Raw genomic sequence first — 14962 nt, 5'->3', positions numbered from 1 at the left:
TTCCATATAATTCTTCTGTGATTTTATACCAATAAATGGACCATAACTTGATGAAATTCACATTTCCAAGGGTTGTGTGACTCAGTTTCACTTTGTGGCTGCCTGAATGTCATGGGAAACACATTGGATGGTACTGGTGGTGACCACGCATGGCTGACTTCTGTTGCTGACTGGGAAGTACCTGTGGTAGGGTAAGAGAGGACACCACACAGGGAACAGGATGCAACAACGATTCTGTAGCTTTTATTGTCACATCACTTTCCTTACTAGTACCCTCATTTTGACAAAACCTGACCTCCTAGTACACAAACATTAGATATAAGTTTAAGCACATATACTAAGTGAAAATGTATTGATAACAGTTATTCACCAAATTTCAGTTCCATTGAAAAGTTTGGCAAATCAGGGTCAAATCCACATTATTCATTCTAAGTCACATGTTCTCTGCATTCCCCACGCAATCCCGAGTGCCGGTCACATTACCTCATTAAACAAACGCATTTCATTCGCATTTCTCCCGAATATGTGGTCACAGGTTTTCAACGGGAGTTTCACGGTGGCCGTGAATGGGTCAATGCTCAATTTACGCATTTTTTTAAAAAACCATCCCCCTTCCTGTCTCTCCGGCCATTCCGAGAGTTCCTATTGGCTGATTCAACTTGCAAGTGCTCTGTAGTCTGCAAAAGACTGTTTTTGACTTCATAGCATTGGATTTATTGATTATGCTGTTTCTGAATCAAATCTGGTAGTTTGAAAAATCATTTTGGGGTGAATCCATCCTCAGAACGGACTCGTGAAACTTCCTTTTTAACTGTTTTTTTATTTTTTTATTTTATATTACTGTAATATCGAAATTACGAAATATCGAAATAATAATACTCCAAGGAAGTGAAACTTCAGTAAAATTCAGGCACTGAACTGTCCTGCATAGGAAATGCCCACGAAAGCTTCCCACATGCTTCCAAATTTCCAAAAAAGAAACGGGAGAGAGCCATGAGTGCTATCAGTGGGGGAAAGAGAGGCATCATTATCTTCAATGATGTTTCTTTATAAGGCAAGATCGAAATAATGGAAAAGTGCACTCAAAAAAATTTTAAAAAATGGGCGGGAAAAAAGGTCCCGCCCAAAAAAGCGGTTTTCAAGCGGCCATGTGACCGGAGGGACGCGCGAGAAAGACAAATTGGAAGCAGGAATGTGAACGAAGAGGAAAAAATCGTGGATTGGAGGCAAACGGAAGATATCCGATAAACATGCGGGTAATGGGTGAATGTGGATTCGACCCAGGACACATTTCTCACATTAATACAGAGAAAATCTGGCAACTCACTCAAAGGTAAAAAAAAGAAGCGAATCTTTTTCTAGTAGGTTGCCTATTCTAGTAATAGACCAAATTACCCATCCCTCTGTAATTTCTTAAAATCTTTCTCCCCAAGGGGGTTCAGTATTATGCGCTCACTGGACTCCCCTAATGTGCTTCTGCAAAACACAAAGATGCTTGTGCAACTATATTTTGAAAAGTAGCAAGTCTGCCCCCATTAGAAAATTTTCCCTTGAACTTTTTGTTGCCTTGGATCCTGTTTCTGGGAGGAAAGCAGGTTTGAAGTATTTTAAATAAACGTCTAAAAGCAGAGTTTCCTTGCTGTCTGTGGATCCCCTCACTTTGCAAAGCCACTAGTTTTGCTTTCAGCCAACTTTATTTATTTTAAAAAAGAGGTGAGAACAGTGACATCCTATCCCCACCTCAGTTATGTAGAATATTGCACGCCTGTAGGCCAGAACTCATGCAAGTACAGAACTACAGATAAAATTCAGACCCTTTTTTACAATTATTATATTCTTATAGGCTATGTTAAAAGAAAATATATTACTAGTCAGAGAAATGACTTAATGAAGATTAATTCAGAACAGAATATTCTTGTTGGGGGCAAATAATTGTTATAATGTAAGGGGAAAACTTTTTAAAAAGGTGTCTGCGGTGTGTAATTTTTATAGAATCCAAGACAACTAAATGCCAGTTGTTAAAAAGCAGAATTTACAGTCAACCATTTTAAGTAAGCAGATATAAAAACAGTTGTGAAAACAACCTAAACTTTGTCACATGTCTTTAACTACCTTTTAAAATAACTAATGGAAAACACACTTAAAACTTCTCTGTGACTGAAATTGTAAAAGATTTGGCTTTTAAGTATAAAACAATATGGAGACTTTTGGAATTGCTCTCCTTCCTTGACGTGAGGAAAGAGAACAATATATCAACACTCGCATGTTAAAGCTGACAGGATGAACTAATGAGGCCCATCTGTATAAAAAGTATAAGAGAGACGATCAGTTCTGTAATTCCCAAATACAGTCTATTTAAGGATATAGCATCAAGGAACTATAACCTGTAGAGACATTTTCCTCTTCATAGTGTTGGAATAGATGTAATATGATAAAGATATGTCTTTAAAGAAAGGCAGCTGAGTACTGAATTAGATGTTTTTAAATAATTATTTTAAAATTTATAAACCCCCATGAGGGGGAAAGTGAAATAAATAGATAAATAAATAAATATAAAATCTAGCTTAATGTCTAAAATTACTGAAAGCCTATACAAATACTGAGAGAATTTTGATTCAAAGAGTCAACAGAAGTTGGGTTTCCAACAACCTGCAGAAAAAATCTTTCTCCTTTAACAGAGGCTTAATGTGTGGAAACAGGTAGCTGAAGCTTTTCATGGCACAGAGGTAAATAGCCTCATTTGGTAAATGTATCTCAATAAACTCTGTTAAAGGGGCAGGACATTTTTTTCTCCAGGTTGATGACAACCCTAGATGGGATTGTACCACTTCAAAATGTTGATGGGGTAAATCACTTACTGGAGTGCTCCTATCCATTCATAGTATATCAGGAGAATGCTACATTTGAATAGAAAGGAGTAATCAAGCATGAAATCACCTCCTTTCATTCTAAGGTGGCACAGGCCCATGAGGAATGGATCTGCCTATTTGCAATAACTGAACTGATGCTTAGGAATTGTATTTTATGGAGGGAAATTACAATACCAAGATCTTCACTAGTTGGTCTAAAATGGCTCTTTTGACTGAGTTTGTAATACATAAATTAAACTACTAATTAATAAGCGCATAATTAAGACAAGGTAGCTTTCCAGTTCTTCTGGAATATGTACACATGTAAAGGGCCATAGCCACAGGAGAGCTTTTGGCGGCCTGGCTACTCAGCCATAAACTAGGCCTCTCCCTGAATTTTACCTTTAATTTTCTAAAAATAAATAAATCTCTGACCCTTTTTACTAAAGAGATACTTGGGGAAATGTGTAGGCAGCTGCCATTGTTCTGGCCAATAAGTCTCACTGAATTGTGATGATTAACAAGCACTAGGTACTCATTTTGAAAATTTACATTTTGTTATTAATACGAAAGCTGGTTCAAATCCTACTACTGCCATGAGTTCAGTAGGTGGCCTTGGGTAAGCCACTCCTCTCAGCCTCAGCTCCCCAGCTGTATTGTGGGGATAATAATAATACTAACTTGTTCACCACTTTGGGTGAGGCACTGATCTGTCTAGAAGAGTGGTATATAAGTGCAGTTGTTGTTGTTACTGTTATTAAATAACTTCCAACAACATTAAAATATTGATATTTAAGTTTTTACTCTTCTGCATTTATATGTGCCCACTCCTCTTAGTACTTTGCATCACAAAATGTCCAGCTACAGGCTTCCATACCTACAATATACAATTACCTTAAAACTTGCGATTTTATTGCGATTTGATGGTTGGTTTGGGGGTATAATGCAGCAAACTTGACAACTGCTTCATATAGGCAAAACTCAGTAGTTACCAAGTTGAATTCAAGTGGATTTATAGGCTGCTTTTCTAGAGACCTGCTGGAGGAAGTTCACAAGTAAAAACAATACCATAAAGTTATAAAAATAACATAAATTATAAATATAAAAAAAACATTACAGACAAGAGAAGGACATAAAATGGCACAAAACAAACACTGAACAAACTAAAGAATATCCATAAAACATAAGCAAATGATCCATGCTAGCATACATGCTAAAAGCAAATGATAAAACAGCTACAAGATTATAAGCCTGGGTTAAAAGGAATGGTTTCAGCCTGGTGCCTAAAAATGCAAGATAGGCACGAGGTGAGCCAAAGGGGGAAGGCATTCCATAGCTGAATACACCCTACTGCTAGACTGTGTTAGCCTTACTTCTGCAATGGAGGCAGAGAGTTCAGGGTTTGGAAAATAGGTCTTAACGTGGGCCAGATATCATGGGAGAAGGAGGTTCCTTAAATAACCCTTTCCCAAGACATTTAGGGCTTTTGTGATGTTTATGTGTGTATATCTTTAAGTGAGCCCTCAAGAACTAGTTTCTGTTTCCATTTTCTCCAGTTTTCTCCTAAATTCCCAGTGTAGCTTAGTTCAGGGGAGGGTGTTGAACTGTCCCATCCTTTATATTTCATACAGTCTTTTAAACCTGGAAGCCGCTGTGCAAACTGCCACTTCTGATACCATGGAGTATTCTCTGAGGAGTACTTGACAGAAGTAAACTTATCTATCAGATCACTTTTCAATTCTGCTCAATAGCCAGCCCACAGGAGATCCTGGGAGCTTCAGTATCAGGTCTCTTTATTGCTTCTAACTCAGAGAGAACGCTTACGGATGGAGAATACTTATACTGGAAATGGGAAAATCAACTAGCAAATGATCACTAGAGTGCATTGAAAGTGCATGCTCCATTGTGTATGAAAGCAGCCTAAGACACACACTGAAAGACAACCAACAAACACACACAGAGAACAAACCTAAGCAAGCTTTGAGGAGGGCAATAGCTCTTGGGGGTCTGTTAAACAAATGCACATATTTATACATCACAACCTTAAAGATAAGGGCTGTTTCTACACGTCTTACTTGCCTGTGGAAATTGCGCAAAAGACCTGGAAGACACTGTCTCCTCACGCAAAATCGCACCAGGAAGACGCTGTTATCTGGGAGTTTTGCACGATTTTGTCTTCCGGGTCTTTCGCACTATGTTCTTCAAGCAGGTAAGACGTGTGGAAACAGCCAAGAACCAGCCCAGAAACAGATGGGCAACCCGAGCATGCAGGTGATATGCTTTCTTTATTCAGTGCCTGGCCACTGCATTGTGTATCAGCTGAAGATTCTCTTCAGTTCTGAAAGGCAACCTCACATCCAGCAGTATGTGTAAACTAACCTGGCTGGATCAGATCATGGATTACCACGGCCAGATCACACTTTCTGAAGAACAGTTCTAGCTGGCATATCATTTGAAGCTGATAAAAGGGGCTGCATGCCATGCAGGTAACCTGCACCTTCATCCAGAGGCCAGAAGCCAGTAGCATCCCTTGACTATGAAACTGCTCCTTCAGGGGTACTGCATCCTCTTCCACAACTGGCTGACTCTTTAGTCCTCAAGGGGTTTTGTCATTATCTAACAGCATCCCAGTTCCATCTGGATTAAAGTTCAGTTTATTGGCCATGGTCTGTCCCATTACTTTCCTGCCCAGGACTTCTGCAAACGCATCAGTTGAGAAATAGAACATGCTGTCAGCAGCAGAGGGCTGATACCTCAGTCCAAAGCCCTCGGCAAACCTTCCCAGCAGTTTCATGCAGATGTTAAATAACATGAGGGACAAGATGGAACTTTCCTGGTCCCTAAACATTCATGATACAGGGATGAGCAGCAGTCGCTCACAGCACTACCTTCTGACACCAGGCAGCTAAGTAAAAGCAGAACTACTGCAGCTCAGCCCCCTCCACACCAACCCAGCCGACCTCCTCAGAAGGACGTCTCTGAATACTTACACAGGAACATATGCCACAGCAATAACAAGCACCCCAATCCCTGCCCTGAGTAGCTTAAAAGATATGCTAGAGAATATCATCAACACTGTTGCCATTCATTGTAAGCATTGGCTGCTGCTCTTCTCAAGACTGAAACCATGGTTTTTATTATTAAGGTTCAAAACTCTACTGATTTTGATGGTATTTCATTCAGCTCTATTTCTGTCCTCCAGTTTCTGGGTTGTCCTTTTTTTAAAAAAAATGTATTTTGTGTACTTCTATTTTTTTTTTACTCTAGTAAAAAGCTAGTAAAAAGCTACTTTGGGACTACCTCCCCCCCTCCCCAAAAAAAGAGGGGCTAAGGGAACAGGTCATTTTATTCAGTGGGATTTAATCCCTAGGAAAGTGTTCTTAGGAATGCAGGCTAAAGTATGGATTATGGGCTTCTTCTCTCCACTGATCCTAATACAAACACCCAGCTGATAGCTTTTCTTCCCATATTGCCTTGCGTGTCTTTGCACATTCTCCAAGTTCCGAAAGTGGGCTGTTGTGCTTTATGCAAAATAAAGAGTCAGCTCTACCATAGAATGTACAAACAAGGCATTTAGTTCTCTAGACAGCTGAGTCCCATACATCTTTACTGGAGATGCTGGGAACTTAACGAAAAATTAATCAGCATTCCAACTTACCTTGTTTGTAAACACCTATTTTATGTCAAGTCTCTTTGATTTACTCACAATTCAATCCAACCACATTGTCACCTAGAATGCTGGGGGTACATAGGAACACTCTTTCACAAGTCTGCCTCCAGATCTCTGGGACAATGGCTCTTAGGGTTTTTAGGTCTCAAATCATGTATTCAGGGCTGTTTATAGGGTAACAACCTATCTAGGACTTTTGCATCTGTACGGTAGAGGCATGCAGCACCGCAGCTGGTTGGGTAGCTGCTGGAGTTGCACACTCATAAGTCACAGGTTTGCTGCATTGTGAATGTCTCAACAGGCAAATGGACTGTATGCACTGCTTTTGCATTTGCATAGTTTGCAGCATTAATCAGTCAAGGGCATTCATCATGCTGATGGATTGAGCTACAGTTTCCCGGCAGTAGCTGAGAATGCATAAATCCAATTAATAAAAGTGAACCCAAACACTTGCAGGCTTTGAAAATCAGGCATGGAGGCAAAATGAGTAAGACAGGAACACTGGAGATGCCATGTGGTTTCTCCAAATATCTACTCTATCAGGACTGAAGCAACCAAGGAAACCACTCTTTTTAAAGTTATTTTGCTCTGATCTCATTGGATTTCAGAAGCTAAGCAGGGGCAGCCTTGTTTAGCAATTGGATGGGAGACCTTCAACGAAGACCAGGGTTGCAGAGTCAGGCAATGGCAAACCACCTCTGTTAGTCTCTTGCCATGAAAACCCTACCAGGGATCACCGTAAGTCAGCTATGACTTGGGAACTACCATTGTGATCAAGACTTGGCGGCGAATATAAATATATCCATGATTTGGATGGCCCAGGTTAGCTTCATCTCATGAGATCATGTAAGCTAAGCAGGGTTGGACCTGGTTTAGTACATGGATGGGAGACTACCAAGAATACTAGGGTTGCTTGCTACACAAAAGTAGGCAATGCAAACCACCTCTGAACTTCTCTTGCCTTGAAAATCCTAATGGGTTGCTATAAATTGATGACACTTTTTACCACCCCCAGACAAAAAGAAAATAGGTACAATAAAAAAACCACTACACATCTCTTTACTCCCACTTACATCAAAAGCAGGACTGAAATGAGTCTTTTAAAAAAATATAATCAATAAGATGAAGGATGTGAACTGGGAAAGCAGTGGAAGAAAGCATATATGCCAAACATTTTAAAATTTTGAACTTTCACAATCCAAGGATACTGTTCACACTTGCAAACAAATGACAATTGTGATAGTTAGCTATGAAATGAAAAGAGGGATAAGCTCTCAAGCTCTGTTCCACTTTTCAGGCAAAACCCAAACATTCAAGAAAATGGATGGCAATGCAAAGAAAACCTAAGCAGTTCTGCTCAGAGACCTACTCTGGTCTCCTCAGTGGGGCTTACTCCCAGGAACATGTTCTTAGGATTGCACTGATAATTGTCTTAAATTTGATTGATGACATGTAAATATAAATTAGACTCATTTCCTCATTCACCCTTCTCTGGGTTCACTTACTTGGTGGGTTTGGACAACCATAACATTTCCTACCAGGATGTTGTCGGATTAAAAGAAAATAAATGTATGTATACCATTTTGAGCTAATTGTAGCAAGGATAGGATATAAATGAAAAATGTAAATATAAAAACCATGCAAATTATGTATCAAATTTTCTCTCGGACGCAGCTTTTAATACACAGCAACTGAGTAAACGAACTGGAAAGTTTTAAATAGCTATTACCCAACTATTTAATTATTTAATTAAATGATTAGTTAACTCAAGAATTCCTTTTTGTACTGTGTGCTGTATCTGTTGAAAATCTGAAGGTATCAGTTTCTAAAACGTTTTCCATCTTCTCAGTTCACAAGCCATGAATCACACCAGATAAAGACCAGATAGTCACACCACAGACAACCAATACTAGTGGGTTACCAAACACCAAAGTAAATCTGTGTCTACCTTTACCAAGCTGAATCACAAACAGTCCCCACCCTTCTATGATCCTTCTTCAAATAATTCCTTCATTTATGTGAGGTGTACTTCCTGAAAGTAACAAATAAGCTTGACTTGATGAGTTATCATCTCATTAAGACTTGTGAAACTGCTAAATGGATTGGAATGCTTCTTTTAAGAAAACTTTCCTCTTTCTGCCTATCCGGTTCTGATGTTTTTATTCTCTGGTTACTTCCATGGTCTTTAAAGCAGGCAGGCAAATGAAATCATAAGAATTCTACTTTAGATTATTAGTGAAGATTGGAAATATATTGACTATCGTCATAGGAAGAATATCAATACAAAACAAGGATGTTCTTTCAAAGGATCCTGAACTTTCAGCGTTGACTAACTGCTCAGAAAAGAAATCACAAGTGCTTAGAATTGTTTCTTGTTTTTCATACTACAGAAATAGGAAATGGTCAGTTTTATTTTTGCTTTAAGAAAAATACTGTTTTAATTATAATGTTACAAAACTTGAAAACATAATAGCAGGGTTTGCTATGTGCATTTAAGCAAAAGAAGAAAGAATTCAAATTAAAGAAAACATAGAGTCTTAAGCTAATTTTATTATTATTGTGGCTTCCTTGCTTCTAATTTTTTTTTAACAATTGCCAAAAATCCTGCTGTTCCTACTTAGGCATGTAACGAAGTAAACTTTTTAAACCAAACATCTACATTTTTCTGAATAATTCCTAATGGAAATACTTGAAAAGCAAAATATTTTGGAAAAAAACCAGGCAGTAATCTACAGGAGTTACAATCTTTAAGAAACACACTTCAACATTTTAAATACAGAATACATGTTTTTCGTGCAATTCTAACTAGAAATATACCCTTCTAAGTCCATTGAAGTCAATGGACTTAGAAGGGTATACCCTAGTAGTCTAACCCTTTTTGTTTGTAACCTACAACCTTCTGAACTTACTTCCAAGGCAATGTGCTTAGCATGATTGTGGTAGTATTTTGGTTCAGTATAAACATATACAACCTTAAAATAAATTTAACAACAAATTCTATAAGTTGATTCCAAAAGATCACTAATAGAGCTCTGCTCACCAATGGGTTACCCCTACATTTTATTTATTTACATTATATGTAGTCCACCTTTCTCACCGGACTCAAGGCAGATTACACGGAGTGAGTCAATAAGAGGGTTGCAATGCAAGGGAAACATTTATGGGAATTGTGGGGGACGCTAATCCTGAGCAACCTGCAGAGCCTTCTGCCTGCACAAAAACCACTTTGAATTCTGCACACTGACTGCAGCAGAGCAACACAAGTGTATGAATATATCTAGAATTTTTCAGACAGTAAATTCAGACTCATAGACATGCATTTTCACTTGAATGATTGAAACAAATATGCCCTACACAATTGTATACAGTATTAAGAAGACTAAGGGCAAAATTAAAATTCATTCTATAATTGCTACAACTGACTATTCATCATTATTTAATTACTAAATAATGAATAATAAAAGCAAAATTGTGTATGTTATGGACATGGGGGAACAACTATTAACAACTAAACACTTTTTAAAAAAGGTATAGATACACAATCCTCTTCCCTTCGGGAGAATCATTATGCTGCACTTAGTTTTGTGCAGTTTCTCAGAACTTTTCCTTATTATTTCATTTTGCAGAGTCGGATCAATGTCGGATTATTTCATTTTGCAATGTCAGATCAGTGTTTCAGTCAGGCTAAGTGTTTTGCAACTAAAAAATATTTTAAAAACTGTTCATTTTACATTTACAAAACATAGCATGTGCTTCATTTGAAAACAAAAACAAAAAACCTAGCCCAGAACAGAGTATCCAATATGTATTTTGTTTTCTCCTTCCACATTAAGAATTGTATCACATATTAAATGTACCCTATTTACGATGGGATTCCTTCCTTTTTTATATCCCCCCGTAAGCTATATTAATATCTTGTTGTCATATTGGAAGCATATAATGGAAAGAAACAGAGTTTTCATTTGGGATTCCACAAGTCTAGCTGTAACTTTACTAAATGATTGAAAAGCAACCTAATAGTGGTTGCACTCCTGGCCTGGTCCTGCTTTACTGAGGTCAATGGAAGTTGGCCTCTTATGAAATAAAAATATCCCAGTGCGATGTAAAAGGAAACCATGGGAAAAGAGATAATGTTTTTCATGGCTAAAATAGAAGTGTTTTAATAGGAAAAGAATTGTTTTTGATGCAGTTTAGTTTAGTCCTTCTCAACTTATACTTAGGGCATTACAACTATCTCAACTGCTTTATCTGCAAATGCATCTCGAACTTTCAGAGGCAGTCCTCTGTTGGAAGTGGGTATCATTCACTCACTGTCCATAATGATTTACCATGTACGTGCAAAGTGGTTCTTTTGATACATAGTAGGCATTCGGGAGGTTGGCTGGGGAAATCTAAAAATTGCCAAAGACGCAGCTAACTCATTTTAGGAAATTACATTAATTTGAGCAGATGCTGGTACCAGTAAAACAGAGCCACAACTGAAAATCGAAGCCTAAAATGAAAGCCTAAAGGACTCCTAAAAAAAGAAATCCTGTTGAGACAGACAGTGCTGCTGTTAATGCTCTGTACTGACTGTCTTCTCCTTTATATATTTATTTGCACTGGCTTGCCGAAAGTCTGTGGCTGTTTCATTGTGTACCCAATAAAATGCTGTGGTTGTTTTCGGAGAGTCAGCGAACAGTTTTACTCCTTGGCTTCTATGCTCCTTTTGCACCTGGACACTTGATTCTTTTTTCTTCTCTCACCTGCATAAAAGCACAAAATTCTGGAACAGTGGAGTCATTTGGGGACACTCCCTGTCTCCTTTTTTTTCAAAATGATGTCTCTCAGAATAGGAACTTGTTCATGGGTCATACTAGAAATACAATTTGAACATAGCTCCAATGATTAAGAAAACTACTAGTAAGGTCCTTTATATCCACGCCTGGCCTGTGAACTTTAGCCAAAGTCTCCAGCCATCACCCACTACTTAATTACATCTTCCCTTTACTTACATACCTTATCCTCCATTATATTATATTTTCATCACTTGGCACAATCCTGGAAGAGATAACAATTAAGCAGGAGACAACAAACCTCAAATAAAAATACATAATAAAAGGAAGCTCAGATATATTTTTCTACTTCTATTTTTAAAAGCAGATAAAGCAATATGTGCTTCAAAATGTTCTCACTTAGAAACACTGCAGCATGAGGATAGTCTAGTGCCTTGTGCTTTCCCGCCTTTCTTTGATATCATCTCTTGGAACATAATTTTCAAAAAATTTCTTAATCATACGCAACAAATTCAATTTTATTGTATTTATAATTAGAATATGGAAATTAGTTTAACACTCCAACTCAAAGTATATTTGTATTGAACTCTGTCATGTAAACCAATGTCCTTCTTAGATCTAACGCATTCTGAATGTTAAAAATCACAAGAAAAAATCAGATCTTCCCGGCCAAAAAGATTATGATTTGCATATATTTGTTCTAACAATGCAGATGGGAACACACATTCATTCCACAAAATCTCACTGTAATACACATACTCACATGCAAAGGATGAGAAGAAGAATCATATCCTTAAGTAAATGCTAATCTTTACAATACAATACTGGTGTGAATTTTCAGGTAAAAGTAATTAAGAGAGTGTGAAAGATTCTTTAATTGCCACATGGATAAAACAGGTTATTTCATTCCCCGACTAGTTAGCTTTTATTGCTGTTGTAGTTTGTAATCTTCATTACAGGCAATAGAAAAACCACTCTTTGTAAGCATACTTTAGGGACTCAGAATACCCATGGTGTAGAAGAAAACTGCCTCGGAGCATGGTTCACGTATTCTAATCTAGCACAGAGATTCAGACTGATCAGGATTAGTTTACATGCCCTTGTCTCTATACAGCATACAAGGAATGTTGGAGTCTGATCACGAGTATTCTTTTGTGGGATAAGAAACTGGCCCACCACCGTCACAAAGTGTGCCGTGCTTTATCCAACTGTTTTCTTTTAAAAGATTGTTCTATTCCAGAAAGGAGCTTGACTTCAAAACCAACAATATCAAATGGCTCACTAAACTTTTGCTGCTGACAACATAGCTATTGACAATCCAATCCAACAGCTATTTACATATTAATACTATTTAATTTTTTTTTAGTTACCATTAATATTTAACTGGAAGTGACCTATAGTCTGAATTTAATTTTATAAATTATTTTTATAAAATCTTTCAATCTATCTTCTTTTTATCTAAGGGTAAAAGCATATTTTCACCATGTGGGCTAAAAATTCACTGCAGATAAAGGAAATATTTTACAATCTAGTGGGGCTTTTCCATGAAAGTAGTGGATATACACAGCCTGATCATGTGCCAGAAACACTTTGCACTGAGCTTAACGGAGCGTGCTCCCAAGTCATTGGATATAGGGTTGCAGCGGTAATCATGAACACAGAAAACCAATTTTTGGAAACTATGATAATGGTAACTGTAATTCTATTAATACAGTCCCTATACTTATACCTAAATAAATCCAAAAAGGAGTATCTACTGTTAAAATTACTTTCTTCAGAAGTCTATGAGGAAATTCACACAGATATGTAATAATTGTACATATTTTATTTAAGCAAGCTGTTTACGATTTTATTCCAATACTTCAACGGCAATTTAATGTCTTAAATTACAGCATTAGCAGTGCAAACCTATGCAGAGTCACACCTTTCACAAGTTCATTAAAGTCAATGGGCTTAGAAGGGTGTAATTCTGTTTAGGATTGCAGAGAAAACATATAAAAATGATGGACTCTTAACAAAACCTACGTGCATTTCTGACCAATATGCCATACATCTGTAGCTATAACTCCTTAGCTGTACACAGTACAGAAATCTTGAGTGTGAGCCTCTGTGAGAGGCTAGCACATTTATTCAGCCCTGTTTTGTTACCATAAATTGAATTTTTTCTCCATGGAAAAAGAGATAGGTTAAGGGTTGGAAAGCTGTTGGAAGTCTATAAGGAGGGGGGAGGGAAAGGGTGGGGGTTGAAATAAATTAGGTATGATGGGGAGTGTATGTAATAACTATGTACTCACCAAAAAAATTTTTTTTAAAAAAAAAGAGATTTCTTTCCCCCTTTTTCCAATTAATATATTGATACTGAATAGCCAGTGGGACTGTGGATATGTGTTATGCTCACCCAGGCAATGCTGCCTGGTGTATGAGTAAAGAGAGATAACAGAATTTTCTTACCCTGGTTTTTGGTTTTGTTTAAGATGACAGAATTTCCTTACCCTGGTTTTTGGTTTTGTTTAAGATGACAGAATTTCCTTACACTGGTTTTTGGTTTTGTTTAAGAAATGTTACATTTTTTTAATTATGTTTTTTGTTTAAGTCTTTTCAAATGCAGTCCTAAACAAATGGCCTTAGAAGGGTGTAACTCTGCGGAGGACAGCACTGTGCTGCAGTCGGTGTATTTTCATTCTAGCACTAGGAAAAACATCACCCTGGTCTTTGAAAAGTGGTTGAATATCCCCACGCAACAAGGCTACCTCATTCTTATCCATTATCTGCAAACAAGATACGATGTTGTTGTCTGTAAACAGGAAACATACAAGACTACTCCACGAGGCTAAAGAGGGGCACACTGGCTGAACCGAACACCTGAAGTTAACGCAAGCCATATGTTGAACTTAAAATACCATGAAAAGCACTTGGGCATTATATAATAGCATGGCTTATCGTTACACACTGTGAAACTAAACAACGTGTTATGTATATTTGTTGTTGGACATGGGTGCACATATCACACATGTGCACACATCCAGCTGGCTGTCTGAGGACGGGTGTACTTCCACATTATGGTTCGTTCCACAATCATGTTAAAAGACTTTGCACACACAAAAAATTGCAATTGCCAGTGTTCCTTTCTGGAATACAGCAGGGGCAGAGAGAGACTTAATAACCCTATACTGACCTACATTTTTACCATTGAAAAATGGCACTCCCAAAAATGTATTTATTCCCATTGGGAAAAAACTCATTGGTACTCATATTTGGTAAAAGCAGCTTGCTCATTTTGGGGCAAAAAAAAAAACAGAACGGAAAAGCAAGAGTTAAATAGTCCATCTTTCTCCATAGCATTCTTTCCCTCCAAGTGGCATTTGGAAAAGAAAGGCTAAGTTTTTTAAAATGATTGTGAAACTGCATAAGAGGAACCACACTTTCATAACTGGTTAGCTACAATATTTATTTTTTAATTTAAATCACCACTATGATGGTAATAAAATTATTTTTAAAATATTAAGGTACACAGGATAGTGTGGTATAAAGAAAAATCATGTTCTAAATTAAATTCCTGGCAAGTATATTATATTACTTTAATTACTAATGTGAAATATACAAAACTGATGATACAACAACAAAAAACCCTACATATTTGTGATGCATACAAGTATTTTTAATGTTTG

General features: G+C 37.4%; 1 protein-coding gene across 3 annotated transcripts in view; it reads right to left on the bottom strand.

The window, feature by feature from the left end:
* SLC25A21 (solute carrier family 25 member 21) overlaps positions 1-14962 on the bottom strand; it is a 452302-nt gene that overhangs the window by 240225 nt on the left and 197115 nt on the right. The gene's annotated exons all lie outside the window — the stretch shown is intronic.

This window comes from Eublepharis macularius, chromosome 2 (assembly GCF_028583425.1).
Source record: "Eublepharis macularius isolate TG4126 chromosome 2, MPM_Emac_v1.0, whole genome shotgun sequence".
Taxonomy (NCBI): Eukaryota; Metazoa; Chordata; class Lepidosauria; order Squamata; family Eublepharidae; genus Eublepharis; species Eublepharis macularius.
The sequence above is the reverse complement of the archived record's forward strand: the minus strand, read 5'-3'. Positions and strand labels throughout refer to the sequence as shown.